This window comes from Cajanus cajan, chromosome 8 (assembly GCF_000230855.2).
Source record: "Cajanus cajan strain Asha chromosome 8, NIPB_CcT2T_4, whole genome shotgun sequence".
NCBI lineage: Eukaryota > Viridiplantae > Streptophyta > Magnoliopsida > Fabales > Fabaceae > Cajanus > Cajanus cajan.
In genome coordinates this window covers 30,528,903-30,546,026 of record NC_138524.1, presented here as the reverse complement: position 1 = coordinate 30,546,026, position 17,124 = coordinate 30,528,903, and the positions used below count along the sequence as shown (strand labels likewise).

General features: G+C 35.1%; 1 non-coding gene across 1 annotated transcript; it reads right to left on the bottom strand.

Moving 5' to 3' along the window:
- Nucleotides 1–12,170: 12,170 nt before the first annotated feature.
- On the bottom strand, nucleotides 12,171–12,277 carry LOC114915137 (small nucleolar RNA R71). Its single transcript, XR_003803036.1, has one exon. It is a non-coding gene; the product is annotated as a small nucleolar RNA R71 (small nucleolar RNA).
- Nucleotides 12,278–17,124: the final 4,847 nt, after the last annotated feature.

The following is a 17,124-nucleotide window of genomic DNA, read 5'->3' as shown; positions in this document are numbered from 1 at the left end:
TATTTTATTATTTTTAAATTGCTCAATTTTAACAAAATTTAATATAAACATATAAAGTGATAAGAACTTTTAATTTAACAGTTGAATTAACAAAATTCACATTTAATATAAAGTTATTGAGTGATGTAATATTTAGTAAAAGTTACACCAATTTTATTATAGCCCTCCTTGTATATATATGAGGAGGAATCTATTTACTCCAAGAGTAAGTCTAGGTAGATTTACTCTGTTTAACAATTGCTCTATATCAAATCTCAACGATTTAACTGTTGAATTTAAATTTCTTAATGCATAGATCAAATTTGTAACTTTTTAAAAATTTAAAAATCACTTGATATTTTGTTTTATTAATTCAAATTAATAGATAATCATAAAAACACATCATCCGTCAATTTGAATTAATGAAACGAAATATTAAATAGTATTCAAATTTTAAAAAAATTTGCATATTTGTTCTATGCATTAAGAACTTTAAATTCAACGGTTAGATCATTGAGATTTGATATAGAGCATTAGTGATGAGGTTCCACTTGTGAATCCTCAAGAACACTTCAATGCTTCTCGGATTCCTTGGAAAGTTGTCAAGGAAGAAGACTCCAAGTAGCACCAATGTGACCTAGGCTTGCTAAAGCTAAGTCCGAGAGAAGAAGATGCACTCTAGCTCTACAAAGAGAGGAGCTCAAGAAGGGTAGAGGTAGAGTGTAGGAGTGACTTTCGGAAATGAGAGAATTCAAAGAGAGAAGTCTCATGTATATCATCCAAAAGTGAAATACAATTCTCGGCCACTTTGATCTTATAGGGAAAATTAGGTTAAGGTTACCATGGGTTAGCCTAAGGTTAAGTGAAACCATGGTATGGTTTACTTAACCTTAGGCGCCCAAAATTTGAATTCAAAATTCAAATTTTGGAGCCAAACCCGGAACCACACCATGTGCATCTCATTTGGAATGTAATTAAGCTTCCATTTGAGTTGCATTTCGGTCACACCATGTGCATGTGTTGCACATGGCCGAAATGCATACCAAATGTAAAACTAATTACATTCTAATGCAAATACACATGTAACCCTAAATAAACCCTAAATTCAAATGACCATTTAAATGAAAACCTACTCTAAATGGCCTGAAATACAAGGCCTAAAAGAAATACAAGGCCCTAAGGCCCAACCCTACACTACTCCTACTCTACTTGGGCTTGAATCAAAGCCCAACTAAACAATGTGATGGGCTTTCCTTGGGCTGGGGCCCACTCCTCTTAGATCCTCTTTGCCATAGCCCTAGTAGTTGGGCCCTTAGCCCATAGGCCTCCTCCATCATCCCATCCCTCTTGAAGAGGATTTGTCCTCAAATCCAAAGCATCCTCCTCTTGGGTAGCAAGTCCTGTAAAGATAGACAAATCAGAAACATTAAAACTAGGACTAACACCATATTCAGAACGGAGATCGAGGACATAGGCATTATTATTGATTTTCCTAAGGACTTGAAAGGGTTCATCTCCTCTAGGACTAAGCTTGGACTTTCTTTTGGAAGGAAACCTATCCTTCCTAAGGTGCAGCCAAACTCAGTCACCTTCCTTGAAGACAACTTCCTTTCTACCCTTATTATTGTATTTTTGATATTTTTCAGTTTGGGATTGAATATGATTTCTAACCCTCTCATGTAAATTTTTAACAAATTCAGCCCTAGGTGTGCCTTCTTTATGGATAAAGGAAGCAACATCTGGAAGGGGCAATAAATCCAAAGGAGTAAGAGGATTGAAACCATAAACAATCTCAAAAGGAGACATGTTAGTGGTTTTGTGGACCACTCTATTATAGGCAAATTCCACATGTGGGAGATAGTCATCCCATGACTTTTTGTTGCCTTTGAGGATTGCCCTCAACATAGTCCCTAGAGACCTATTTACTACCTCAGTTTGCCCATCAGTTTGGGGATGACATGTGGTAGAAAATAGAAGTTTAGTTCCTAGCCTTGCCCAAAGGGTTTTCCAAAAATGGCTAAGGAACTTAACATCTCTATCTGAGACTATAGTTTCGGGTAACCCATGTAGTCTCACAATTTCTTGAAAGAATAACTTAGCAACACTACTTGCATCATCCACTTTGTGACATGGAATAAAGTGTGCCATTTTACTAAAACGGTCCACAACCACAAAGATGGAATCCTTTCCTCTTTGGGTCCTAGGCAAACCAAGGATGAAATCCATGGAAATGTCTACCCAAGGAGCATTGGATATAGGCAAGGGGGTGTATAGTCCATGAGGTTTTGTGGTAGACTTAGCTTGTAAACAAGCTATGCAACTACTACAAAATCTTTGAACATCTCTTTTCATATGAGGCCAAAAGAATTTCTCTCTCAAAAGTGAAAGAGTCTTCTCAATTCCAAAATGCCCCATGAGCCCACCCTCATGGCTCTCCTTTACCAAGAGTTTCCTAATAGATCCTTGGGGTACACAAAGTTTATTTTCTTTAAAAAGATACCCCTCAGAAATATAGTACCCTTGATAAGGTTTTTGAATACATAAAGAATAAAAGTTAGCAAAATCAAGGTCTTTCTCATAAAAATCCTTGATGTCATCAAACCCTAGTATTTGAGAACCTAGGATGTTCAACAAAACATGTCTTCTTGACAAAGCATCAGCTACTACATTTGTAGAGCCTTTCTTATATTTGATGACATAAGGAAATTGTTCAAGGTACTCAACCCATTTTGCATGCCTCTTATTTAACTTATGTTGACCCTTCAAATATTTAAGTGACTCATGATCACTATGAATAACAAATTCCTTGGTCACAAGATAATTTTCCCAAGTTTGAAGGGCACGAACTAAAGCATACAACTCATTATCATAGGTAGGGTAGTTCAAGGCAGCCCCATGAAGTTTTCACTGAAATAGGCTATAGGGTGGCCACCTTGTAACAACACAACTCCTATGCCAAGACCTGAAGCATCACATTCTAGCTCAAAGGTTTTGCTAAAATCAGGGAGAGCTAGAACAGGTGCTTGAGTGAGTTTCTGCTTAAGTTCTTGAAAAGCTAAATTATGTTTTTCTTGCCATAAAAAGACCACATCCTTCTTCACCAACTCATTAAGAGGTGAAGCTAATGTAGATAAGTTAGGAACAAATCTTCTATAAAAGCTTGCCAAACCATGGAAGCTCCTAACTTCACTAACAATAGTAGGAATAAGCCATTCTTGAATGGCTTTGATTTTCTCGGGGTCCACATGAACCCCCTTTTTGCTTACCACAAACCCGAGAAAAATAACATTATCCACACAAAAAGTGCACTTGTCTACATTGGCAAACAAGTGATTGTCTCTAAGAACAAGTAGGACTTGTCTTAGGTGATCCACATGATCACTTAGACTTTGGCTATAGATTAAAATATCATCAAAATAAACAACTACAAACCTACCAATGCAATCCCTAAGGGCATGATTCATTAGCCTCATGAATGTGCTAGGTGCATTAGTAAGCCCAAAAGGCATTACCAACCATTCATATAATCCAAACTTAGTCTTAAAAGCAGTTTTCCACTCATCACCTTCCTTGATTCTAATTTGGTGATATCCACTTTTAAGATCTATTTTAGAAAATATGGATGACCCATGCAATTCATCAAGCATGTCATCAAGCCTAGGAATTGGGTGCCTATATTTTATTGTGATGTTGTTGATGGCTCTACAGTCACAACACATCCTCCATTTTTCATCTTTTTTTGGCACCAAAATAACAGGCACAGCACAAGGGCTTAGACTTTTTTGAATCCAACCCTTATCCAACAACTCTTGTACTTGCTTCTCTATCTCTTTAGTTTCTTGTGGATTGATCCTATAGGCTGGTCTATATATTGGAAAGACTAGCCCTAGGCACAAGATCTATTTGATGCTTTATTCCCCTAAAAGATGGAAGTCCCACTGGGCCTTCACTAGGAAATACATCATCAAATTCTTTTAAAAGGTTTTTAACTTCAAGAGGTAGAGAAGTTTCCAAAGAACTTGTGGCAGTGCATGTGAGTGTTCCTCTACACATGAGTATATGAGAAGATGGTTCAAGGAAGAGAGAAGTTTTGTGTAAAGGTTTTGTGTTAAAAATCTCTTCTTGAACTATCTCTAGAGAGGGAACACTAGTCTCTCTAGAATCCTCTTGATCACTAATTTTTAGAAGTTTTTTTTTTCAATTTTTTTTTGTTTTTCCTTGCCTTTCTCTTGCTCACGTTGGTCTTCATTTGGACTTGATCTTTCATCACTTGTGAAGGTGATAGAGGATGAAGCACAAACTTCTTACCCTTGTGAGTGAAAGTTATTTTATTGGTTAGGCCATCATGATGGGTTTGTTTATCAAATTGTCATGGCCTACCCAATAAAATATGACAAGCTTCCATGGGAACTACATCACATTTGACTTTATCTTGATAGTTCCCAATAGAAAACTCTACTTCCACTTGTTGGTTGACCACCATATCCCCATCATCATTAAGCCAATGAAGTTGATAAGGTTTGGGATGGGGTGTGGTAGTCAAGCCCAACTTTTCAACCATCCTAGTGCTACAACAATTGCACCAAGATCCACTATCCACTATGAGAGAACAAGCCTTGTTTGACATATTACATCTTGTGTGAAAGATGTTCTCCCTTTGGGATTGTGTATCACTAGGTTGATTGTTGAGGACCCTTCTCATCATAAGAAGTTCCCCATTGTAAGGGTAAGTGACCTCACATGACTCTCCCTCACTTGCTTCTTCTTCATCTTCACTTGAAGATGAAGAAGTAGTAGCTTCATCTTGGCTACTATAAATGTCTTGGCCCCTTAGAATCATGACCTTTTTGTTAGGGCATTGAGAAGCAATGTGGCCTCTCCCAAGACATTTAAAGCACTTTATATCACTAGACTTGGTGCTAGTGTGTGAGGTGTTGTTCTTTTTTTCTTTTTCTTTACCTTTGTCTAGATTTTTAGGGGAGTCAAAAGTATTTTTCTTTTCAAAAGTGGTTTTCTTGCCCTCCCTCTTGTAATCAACCTTTGATTAAGGAGATGAGTATGAGCTTGTTTTGAAATTTTTTCTCAAATTTTGTTGTTCAACCTTGATACAAAGTTGAACCAAGTCATTCAAATCTCTATAAGGAAGAAACTCAACCTTATCCCTTATCTCAAAAGTTAACCCACTCAAAAAATCTAGCAATGGTAATGTTTTCTTCCTCCCTAATGCCAGCCCTCATTAAGTATAACTCCATCGTTTGTCTATACTCTTCCACAGTCATGTTTCTCTGATGAAGTCTTTTGAGCTTGTTGATAAGCTCCCTAGTGTAGTAAGAGGGAATATGCCTCCTTCTCAAGGCACTCCTTAATTCATTCCAATATTGAATTGGAGGATCATTATGGAGACGCCTATCCCTCACGAGGGAAGTCCACCAATACATGGCATGACAAGCTTAAGGTGGCTAGGGATACTTTTCTTTCTTCACTCACTTGATGGCAAGTGAAGATTTGTTCAACCTTCATCTCCCAATCAAGGTACCCCTCAACATCATCTTTGCCATGAAAATAAGGGAGATCTACCCTAGATTCCCTTGCTTTGGGGGTCCTATGAACTCTTCTAGGAGGTTGTTGATAGTGATCACCTAAGGCTAGGCTATCATCATGCATAGACTCTCCTAGGGTTGAACTATGAGTTGGGGAGCTATGTCTACTTCGGTGCTTGTGGTGTAATTTTTCTTCTTTTTCCTTTAACAAACGAATTTCCTCCTCCAAAAGAGCAAGTTGAGCTTCTCTTTCAAGTTTTTCTTTTTGTCTTTGTTTAGCTTCTTTCTCTTTCCAAATTTTGAGTGATCTTAATTCATGTGTTACTTTTGACATGTCATTGTAATCACTTGAATTACTATCACTTTGAGGAGTAGAAAATTCTTCCATTATAGGAGAAAGGTTTCTTTTAATGAAAGAAGTTTTGAAAGAATTTTTTTTTAAACAAGGTTAAGACTAAGTACTTGGAGGACTAAGTATACAAATTGAACTTTGGAGGGAGGTGAGCTACTAAGAGCCACTTAATAACCAAGCCTCTTCAAGTAAAAATTACTAATCCCCCTTGTAGTTAATCTCTACCAAAATCTTTTCAATGAAAATTATTGTTGTGATTTGTGAACTAAGATATACTAGACGAATAAAAGCAATTAAAACAAGTATGATTGCAAGAAATAAACTATCTAAACGTTTCCTAAGGTGAGAGCTTGAGAGATACCAAAGATTAATCAAGGACCACTCTCACCAAGTCTAACGAAAATTAAACCCTAAGGAGAGATGGTTGTGTACCAAAGACACACCCAAGACACTCCTACAAATGGCCAATTACAAGGTAATTACAAAACTGAACAGCAAAAGAAACAAGTGGCTTAAAGATAAATCAAAACAGCCACCAAAGATTAGTGAGGGATTAGTGAGCAATTTTGCAACAAAATTTCAAGTTAGTAAGGAAAAGTTGGTCTCTAAATCTGTCACTAATACTCCTATTTTTTTTTTAAAATTCAATTACAAATCAATTTAAAACTCCAAAGTATCTCCACAGATGTATGTAAGTCCAGCAGCCACAAATTTCCAGCCACAAGCGTTTCCTTCCTCCTCCTTTTCTTAGTCCTCTTTTGATGACCCTTGTAGAACTAGCTTCTAAGGAGATAGGCTAGGTCAAACATAGGTCACATTTGAGTACCAAAGTGAACATAAACAGCAAAGAGACTTGAGAGTTAAAGAAGACAAGAGTAGAGTTTAGGAGAAGACAATATTGATGATCAAAGAACAAGAGTTGGCTAGGACAAGAAAGAATTAACCTAGAAAGGATCTAGAGTTGATTAACAAAACCAAAGCACTCCACACATGTAAACTGAAAATAAAATGTATACAATAAGCAATGTATAACCGAGAACAAACTTGGTGAAAAATTTCAACACAAATCTCCTTATATGGCTTTTTCTTTTAAGTAATTAGGTTTAGCACTTTTTTTTTTTAATCACTTTGCTTTTGTATTTTTCTTTCAAACTTTGTTCTATTTTTTTATTTTTTTTTATCTTAGGAGATTGCCTTTTTCTTTACACAATATGCAAACTCACACTCTCGGTCACACTTAGAATTAAGCACAAAACCGGATCCAATTTGAAATGCAAATGGTAAGAAAATTAGGTCAAAATGTAATGTAAATGCAACATGCTTTTGGTACTTGTTTGTTTGTTTAGCACATGCACGGTTTTGGCTCTCAAATTCAAATTTCAAATGAAGCTTAAACAAAAATTTTCAGCACACAAGTCTCACACAAAAATCAAACTCACGGATTGGAGACAAAATTTTTCAAGACATTTTATAGAATAGGAAACCTAAATTCTAAGAAAACTACTAATGAACTAGTAGTAGTTTATGAACTCAAATTCAAACAAAAATTTATGAGCACACAAGACACTAAGGATCTCGGCCAAATCCAGAAAAATTTCAAGAAAATTGCAAATGAAATCAAAATGTTAAACAAGCTTAGCTAAGAATGATGAACAAGAAAGAACTACACATTACTCCTAGACATGGATTCAAAATAAAATGACTCAAACATATATTGACCGAATAAAATTTCAAATAAGACTCAAATAAAACAAAAAGATCATAGGCAGAAAATTCCTAAAAGGCAAAAGAATTGGAGCATGATTCATGGAAGGAATTATTCATAAACGCATAAATGAATCATTCAAGCAACATGATACTAGATCCATCAAATTTTTAGACAAAAAATTAGATCTAGGAAAGATTAAACTCAAAAGTGACAAGAACACGAGATGAACAAGATGAAAAAGATGAACAACATGAACAAGATGAACCACGGATCAAAATTCAAAAGACAAGATAAGGAGCTTATCTCTTGAAGACCGAAGCTATTGATACCACTTGATGAGGTTCCACTTGTGAATCCTCAAGAACACTTCAATGCTTCTCGGATTCCTTGGAAAGTTGTCAAGGAAGAAGACTCCAAGTAGCACCAATGTGACCTAGGCTTGCTCAAGCTAAGTTCGAGAGAAGAAGATGCACTCTAGCTCTACAAAGAGAGGAGCTCAAGAAGGGTAGAGGTAGAGTGTAGGAGTGACTTTCGGAAATGAGAGAATTCAAAGAGAGAAGTCTCATGTATATCATCCAAAAGTGAAATACAATTCTCGGCCACTTTGATCTTATAGGGAAAATTAGGTTAAGGTTACCATGGGTTAGCCTAAGGTTAAGTGAAACCATGGTATGATTTACTTAACCTTAGGCGCCCAAAATTTGAATTCAAAATTCAAATTTTGGAGCCAAACCCGGAACCACACCATGTGCACCTCATTTGGAATGTAATTAAGCTTCCATTTGGGTTGCATTTCGGTCACACCATGTGCATGTGTTGCACATGGCCGAAATGCATACCAAATGTAAAACTAATTACATTCTAATGCAAATACACATGTAACCCTAAATAAACCCTAAATTCAAATGACCATTTAAATGAAAACCTACTCTAAATGGCCCGAAATACAAGGCCTAAAAGAAATACAAGGCCCTAAGGCCCAACCCTACACTACTCCTACTCTACTTGGGCTTGAATCAAAGCCCAACTAAACAATGTGATGGGCTTTCCTTGGGCTTGGGCCCACTCCTCTTGGATCCTCTTTGCCATAACCCTAGTAGTTGGGCCCTTAGCCCATGGGCCTCCTCCATCAATTAGTTATTGAACGGAGTAAGTCTAGATAGACTTATTCCAAGAGTATACAGATCCCTCTTCATATATATATATATATATATATATATATATATATATATATATATATATATATAAGGAGGGATCCTTTTACTCTAGGAGTAAGTCTACCTAGACTTACTTTGTTCAATAACTCATGTTTCTTATCAAATTGAAGTAAGATGAAAAACACATAGAAGGGGGGGTTGAATATGTGTGTGTGAACAAAAGAATTTTAACATCTTTTCGCAATAAGACTCTCTTTCGTCCAGTAGAATAATATTAGTGAAAGATGAACAAAAACTACCCAGGGTTGGTTTAACAAAATCATTTTCAGTCTGGGAGTTTCATCTTTTGTTTAGATAAAATGCTTCTTTAAACGAAAACCGTTCTTTAAGGTGACAAGTTGAACAAGTATGGTTTTTCGTCTGAAGATGTATTTACTTAATAAAATATTATTTTACTAAATTTTTTATAAACATTTCATAAAAATTAGTTTTAATTTAAACTATTAGTAAATTAAATTTTTATTTTAATTAAATATATAAATTAATGATGATGAGTTTTAATTTAATGATAGTTTTTAAAATAAAATTATTTAATAAAAAATAATTTTTTTAAATATTGAATATTTTAAGAGTTAAAATAATTTATAATAATATAATTTTGTTGTTCAATATAATGAATTAATCATTTTTCTAAAGACATGATCTAATTAATATTTAAAGAAAACTTCAAATCCTACATCGATTGAAAATAAAACAATTAAAGAGTATATAAGTTGGGACAACACTTACTTTACAAGTTGATTTATATAGTTGGGTATTAGACTTATAATCTACTATCTAAGAGTTTAAAAGGTTATGTATCACATGTTGGAGGCGTGGAAACAAATTTCTTAATGCTTCAAATGAATTCATTGTGAGTATTTAAAAGTTGAAGAATTATTAATAGAATTTGTAGTAATTTTTTGATTTTTTTCATAAGAAATTTTCCTGCAGAATTTCTTGCGAAAAGATTCACAGGAAACTTTCTTGTGAAGTTTTTTTGCAGGAAATTTTCCAGCGATTTTTTTTTCGCAAGAAATTTTGTAAGTAAATTTATTGCGAATTTTAAAATTCGCAAAAATATATTATCCATGAATGTATTACCTGGAGATAAAATTTTGCAGAAAAATTCCTAGAAATAATGATTGCTGTGAATTTTTATACAACATTCACATGAAAAGTCGTATGTAATAAGATAAATTCTAGTAATGTCCTTCAATTATTATCGTAATAAAGTAAACTAATCTTTTCCTTTTTTTCTTGACAAGTGCTTAAAGTGGGCACGCATCTGTGCAGCAGCAGAATTGCAAAGGTGAAGTTGGAGCTTAAAGGTGAGAAGCTATTACAAAGACTTGGAATGACACTCTAATAAGTGCTCAAATTGCATATTTTTATGCTTAATTTGACACTATTTTGGGGAGAGATGTAAGTGATTTTGGTTGTATTTGACCCTCTAAATAGATAAACTAAGATTAATCTAAGGAGTTACAAGAGTGTAGTTTCTTTGGTTGAAAATATTTCTCTTTTGTGTAGATTTTGATGAAGTTGGAAATCCAAGGCTATAACCCCAAAGCCAAAGCTGCAACCTCGAAGCAAAAAGAGGTATTCCAGAGAGTTAAGCTTTAGCCATGAAACCAGAGCTCCAGCCTTGGAACATTATGGGCAGTCCAGAAATTCAAAGCTACGGCCCCCATTCCAAAGCTACAGCCTTGGAGCTTTGTGCATCTGGGAGCACTTCTAAAGCTGCAGCGACGCATCCAAAGTTGCAGCCTTGGGTTAAAAATCCCAACTTTCCCTTGGACATAACATATTTTAGGGCTGGAAAAGAACAAAAGAGGGGGATCGAGATGAAAAGAAACCAAAGAAAAATAGAGAGAAAGATCACTCAGGAGAAGAGGAGAGCTTGAAAATTAGATTTGAAGATTGGCTTGCTTTGGAACGAGGACCCATCTTCATTTCTTGTCTTCTATTGTGTAATCTCATCTTTTTATTTGTTATGGCCCTCACCATGAGTGGCTAGTTTCTCTTGGGTTGGATTCATTGTAACTACTAACTCTATTTCTTCTTAGATTTATATAATATTCAGTTTTATTGCTTGTGTTTGATTCTTCTTTTAATGCTTAATCAAGTTTGATCACCCGTTTTATGATATTAGATTTTTGAACTTTGTTGGAAAACATTTTCAAAACCCTGAACTGAATCATTCACCTAATAATCTCTTATTCTAGGAATAGACTTGATTTTGTTAGCCATTTTGGTTCAAGTTATTGTTTTAATGCAAGGTGTTAATCTTAAATCATAGAGGAATCATATTTAGGGTTAATCACCTTAGGACTCAATTTTGAGGAATCTGGTTGAGCTAATTATTGAACATGGAAGTCATATAAGTGAAGTCATATTTATTTGATGAAGATTAAAAGAGTTAGAAAGTACATTTGAATCCAATCTCTTTCTCATATAAGGTTTTCTATTAAATTTACACCATTGTTTTTAATTGCTTTATTATAAACTTAAATCAATATTTCATTCATGTTCTCTGTAAACAAGAAAGGAAATTACTAGTATCTCCAAATCCTTGAGGATGATATCAAATTACTACAACGAAGCTTGGTCTGCTTGCCAAAAGTGAAAATCCTTCACCAAGTTTCTGGCGCCGTTGCCGGGGATTTGGCACGGATATTTAGCAATTTCCATTTCTTGTGATTTGTGAATAGTTATTTTGTAAATATTTATATTATATATACAATTGTCTTGTTTCTTGGACTTACCCATCTGTGCAGACTTCTTGTACTTGTATGTGAGGGAAAACTCCAGCCGAAGAGTTATACTTTGATCCTGAAATTGAGAGAACGACAAGGAGAAATAATAGTAGGACAAGGAGACTTAGGCAGTTGGAAAGACTCCAGAAGCAACAACAGGAATTCTTTGTTCCATCTTCATCAACTTCTTCTAATCAACCGTTCCTGGAAACAGAAATGGCTGAAGAAGGAGAAGGTACTCACAATGGTGGACCTAGACCAACTAGGCCTCCTATTAGGACTTTGGGAGATTATGCTCAACAACAAGGTCCAAGGCACTTCTCTAGTATTGTAGCTCCAAACACTTCTAGAGCCATGGAAATGAAACCTTCTTTTCTCAGCTTGGTTAGCTCACAAAAATTTGCTGGACTTGATCATGAAGATCCCTACTCACGTCTTTCCAATTTTTATGAGCTTTGTAGTACAATGGGCATTCCTGAAGGTGATGAAGAAGCTGTGTACTTGAGATTGTTTCCATTTTCATTGACAGGAAAAGCTAAAATATGACTACAATCTCATCCTAATCAAAGTTTGACAAGCTGGAGTGATGTGGAGAATAAATTTGTGAATAAATTTTATCCTTCATCCAAGTATATCAAGGTCAAATCAGAAATCACTACTTTCAGGCAAGGTATGGATGAGCCATTTTGTGAAGCCTGGGAAAGATTCAAATCATTGCTCAGAAAATGTCCTAACCATGGGTTTGAAGATATAGCTCAACTCATTTTCTTTGTTAATGGAATCAAACCTGGGGTGAAGATGTTATTAGACGCAACAGCTGGTGCTACTATGATGTCTATAGGCCCAAAGGAAGCTACTCAGATCATAGAGTTCTTGGCTTCTTTTGATCATCAAGCAGAGCATGGTAGACATGAGTCTCACAAAATAGGAATTATGGATCTGTGCACCAATGATGCAATCTTGGCTCAAAACAAGTTACTATCTCAACAAATTGAAGCCCTGACTAAGCAAATGACCAAGATACCACAACAACTTCATGCTATAAATTCCCTTCTAGTTCTGTCAAACAGATGGAATCATGCCTAGGAAGGAAAGGGGTGACACATTGAAAGAGCCAAGAGGAATGGGCTAGACATGAAGGTTTGGGCCAGTTAAGGCCCAATGGGCCCGATGGGCTTGGAAGGCCCAAGTTGAGATTCTCATGGGCCATATCTTGTTTTAGCTATTTTCCTTATGTCTTGTATATATCATGTTAGTATAGATTTTCTATATTTGGGTCTTGTATTTTGGACCATCTATGATAGCATTTTAGGCTATAGGCTTATTGGGCCTAGTTTTGGGCTTCATGGGCCTTTGGGCTTTTGGTACCCAATATTGGGCTCATTTTCATTCTTGTAATTTCTAATTTCCATTGTATTTGCTTGGCCATTGTATTTAGGTCATTAGATTAGGATTATTGAGGGATTACTTAAATAGGTACATTAGGCTAAACTAGATTTAATTTAGAAGGCATTTAAGTTGAATTTGGGATCACATGGATGGTGCCACTTGTGGCTGAACATGTGCTTAGCCAAATCAACCCTAAATGCTTCCTAAATCAAATAAAGATGCATGAGAGCACCTAGATTCACGTTCTTGCACATGGGAGTGAAGATTTGAATTCAAATTTCAAATTTGAATTCAAATCTTGGCGCCACATGTGGTGTTTGAATCTTAGCACCAAATGCTTCCCTAACCGAGCCTATATATGCATGATCCTTCATAATTTGTATTCACTTTTGAATGAATGAGAATTCTGAATTTTACTTCAGCCAAATTCTCTCCAAGAGTCACCGAAACCTCACCCACTCTAGTTCTAGGAAAACCTCCATTCCTAGACTTGAAAGTGAGCTTTCCTTTGGATCTTTAGCTTGGATGCTTCCATCCTTAGCTTAGGGATTCTTCTATCATTCCAATCATCTTCTTCCATCATTTGAATCGTGGCAAGCTCAAGGAAAAGGTCTTCACATTCGGAGAAGGTCAAAAGGAGCAAGACTACTTCACTTGCTTCAACCAAACTCCATCAAGTGGTATCATGAGCAAGGTTGCTTCCTTGAGCTAAGTAATCTCTTTTCACCGAATTTTTTGTGTGTTTTTGTGTTCTTCTATGTCTCAATTGCGTTTTGCTTTTTGGATCTAAATTCTTGTTCAAAATTTTTGAGAGATCCAATTGGTGTGATTGTATTTGAAAATCTGGCAATCACATTGAGTCTAGGAATTCTACCTTGTCCGATTTTCAATTTGTTTGAGTCACTTCTTATATCATTGTTTTGATTCGGCTAATTTTTGAGTATGCATGTGTTTTGATCTTGTTTTTTTTTAATCTTGGTTTTTTCAAGTCGTGTTAGTCCTTTAAATTGTCAAAATATTCAAGATGTGCTTGTATGTTCACTTGTTGCAAAAATTTTTAGTCTTTTGGAATTTGGCCGAGATTAATTTTTATTCATATGTGCCTTGCTTGTTTGCTTTTCTATTTGCATAATTGAGTTCATGTTCATCATTAGATCATTGGTGAACTCTTAGTGTTAGGTTTCCATTGTGTACTTGAGTTGTCAAATTTACTTTCCATATCAAATCTTGAATCATTCATTTGTGTCTTGAAATTTTAAGTGAACTATTCTATTTCTAGTGCACTATTTGTATTGGATTCAATTCTTAAAAGATTGTTTGCTGGAAAAAAGAGAAAATACAGAGCATATAAAATCAAAATAGTTATAAAAAAAAAGAACAAAAGAATCTAACAAAGTTTCAAATTATAGTGCACTAGTTTTTTAAATTTCACTTGAAATTGATCATTCTAGTAGATCCGGTTTCTATACATTGGATTTGTGAAATTTTTGAAACAAAAAGCAAGTGTCTTCTCTGGAAAATAAATTTGAATTCAGAAAAGCAAAAGGATTAAAAAATATATAAAAAAAATATAGCAAGAAAAGCCGAGAAGAACAATTAGAAGAAAATACACTTTATTTCACAAAGTAATTGGTCTACTAGTTTGCTTTCACTTTTCTAATTGCTTCCAAATTTTTTTAGTTTTGTTAATCTACTCTAGTGCCTATCTAGGAATGTTCCTAATTGAGTGCTAGCCTTCTTTGGAGTCTTAATTTTCAGTTTTAATTCTTGGCTTTCTTTGAGTCTTGTCATAAACACTTAACTCTTCAATTTTGGTATAAGCTTTTTAAATTGTGCTTTTGTTGCTTGTCTAAGTTTTCCTTGAATAAAATTCTGTTCTGGAAGTGGCATCAAATCCTTGCTAAAGAACTAAACATTGACTCAACAAGGATAGGAAAGGAGTTTTGAAACAAGGACCTTAAATTTTGACCTAAATTTGGTGACCTAAAACTCCTAAAACTACCTTCACAAGAGAGATCAATCCTTTCATCTTGTGAGCAGCCTTCTTTCACCTATTTGGTGTGTTCACTGTGCAGGTTCAAGGAGCATCAAAGGACCAAGGTTGGAGGTGGATTAAAGCATTCAAACAAGTGATGGAAAAATGTGGCTAAAAATCTGTCACTAAAGTGGTCACAAAACCGTCACAACTTTGTTTTTAGGACTAGTTTAACTTCTTGCATTTTTCTTGTAAATTCAATCAATTTGTAATAGCTTGGAGGGAGTATTAAGAAGCTGGTCAGGTATATCTAATCCCTTATAGTCACTCACGTGTAGTACTAGTGGAAGTGGCTTGGAAATTTCATATGTTTCAAGCTTCCACTTAGGAAAAATCCGACTAGTTGCTTAATATTGTTTTCCTTTGAGTTGTTTGTTCTTAGTTTGTTTACTTTGTTTTATTAAATCGACTAGCATGAGTAGAATTTAAATTTCTCATGTTTAGTTGTAATCAAAAACACTTGAGAAAACCATCAATCATTAAAAGTTTGTGAAAACAATTTGTGGAATTGAGAATACCACAAGGAAGTTTAGTGATTTCCACTTGAAAAGGCTTGGTTATTAAATGGCTCTTAGTAGCTCACCTCCCTTGATACTGCAATTTGTACACTTAGACTTCCAAGTGTTAGTCTTGTTCCTAGAAAAGACCAAAAATATTTTCTTTTTGCATAGCATATAAAACTCTTTTTGTCTAATCATGAGAAAACACTCCTTAGGTATTAGTGAATCAAGCTCTTCAAAATATTTTTCGCAATCTACTCAAGAGCTTAAGCCACTAACACCTTGGACAAAGCATGAAGTGTTAAAAATAGAAAAAGAAAAACTTGAAAGAGAAGCACAACTTGCAATTTTGGAGGAAGAAATTCTTATTCTTAAACAAAAGGAAGAAAAACTTTTAGCAAAAGAAAAATTAAGAAAAACAAGAGAAAAAGAAAGAAAAAAGGAATTTCTCTTAGGGAAGAGTAAGGAGGAAAATATCTCCTCTAAAGGACTTGTGAGTGAAGAGAGTTGTTCTAAAAACCATTTGCAAAATACTCTCTTCATACATAAAGACCTTAACTCTTACCCTTATGCTACCACTAGTCATGAAGTGGAGATTCTAAAACAAAATATTTTAAAGAAAAATGAATCTCAACTTCAAGATGTAGTGAAGAAGGAGTGGACTACACTTAGTTCTACTTCTTGTGCTACTTCCTTGGAGGTGACCAAGGAAGATATCCTTCCCCTCTTTAGGACTCCTTCTACCATAGTTGTTCTAATAAAGCACCCAAATTTTGGAATATATTGTTTGATAGATACATCTTGTCATATTTCATATTCTATTTTTGATCTTATGGGAAGTTCATCTTTATTTGAACTTAATTTGCACCCTTCCCTACAAGACAAAAATAGTTTATATGAGTTTTCAGGATTTCACAAGACATTATCTTTTTATCTACCAAACAATATGTTTCAAAATTGTTTAGGATTTCCTTCTAGGTTATGCTTAGAAGAGGATCCTATTTCCACTTGTAGGGATTTTAATTTCAAAAGTTTAGTTTTCTTTGTTAGGATAGATGGAAGGATTCTTCTTAGGATCCACAGTCCATTTTCTTCACATTTCACCTCTTACACATGGTATGGTATGCATGTAGGTGATGATTCTTATTCCATGGATCCTCATGATTTGAGGACAAATCCTTTTCAAGAGGGAGGGGATGATGGAATCATGCCTAGGAAGGCAAGGGGTGACACATTGAAAGAGCCAAGAGGAATGGGCTAGACAAGAAGGTTTGGGCCAGTCAAGGCCCAATGGGCCCGATGGGCTTGGAAGGCCCAAGTTGAGATTCTCATGGGCCATATCTTGTTTTAGCTATTTTCCTTATGTCTTGTATATATCATGTTAGTATAGGTTTTCTATATTTGGGTCTTGTATTTTGGACCATCTAGGATAGCATTTTAGGCTATAGGTTTATTGGGCCTAGTTTTGGGCTTCATGGACCTTTGGGCTTTTGGTACCCGATATTGGGCTCATTTTCATTCTTGTAATTTCTAATTTCCATTGTATTTGCTTGGCCATTGTATTTAGGTCATTAGATTAGGATTATTGAGGGATTACTTAAATAGGTACATTAGGCTAAACTAGATTTAATTTAGAAGGCATTTAAGTTGAATTTGGGATCACATG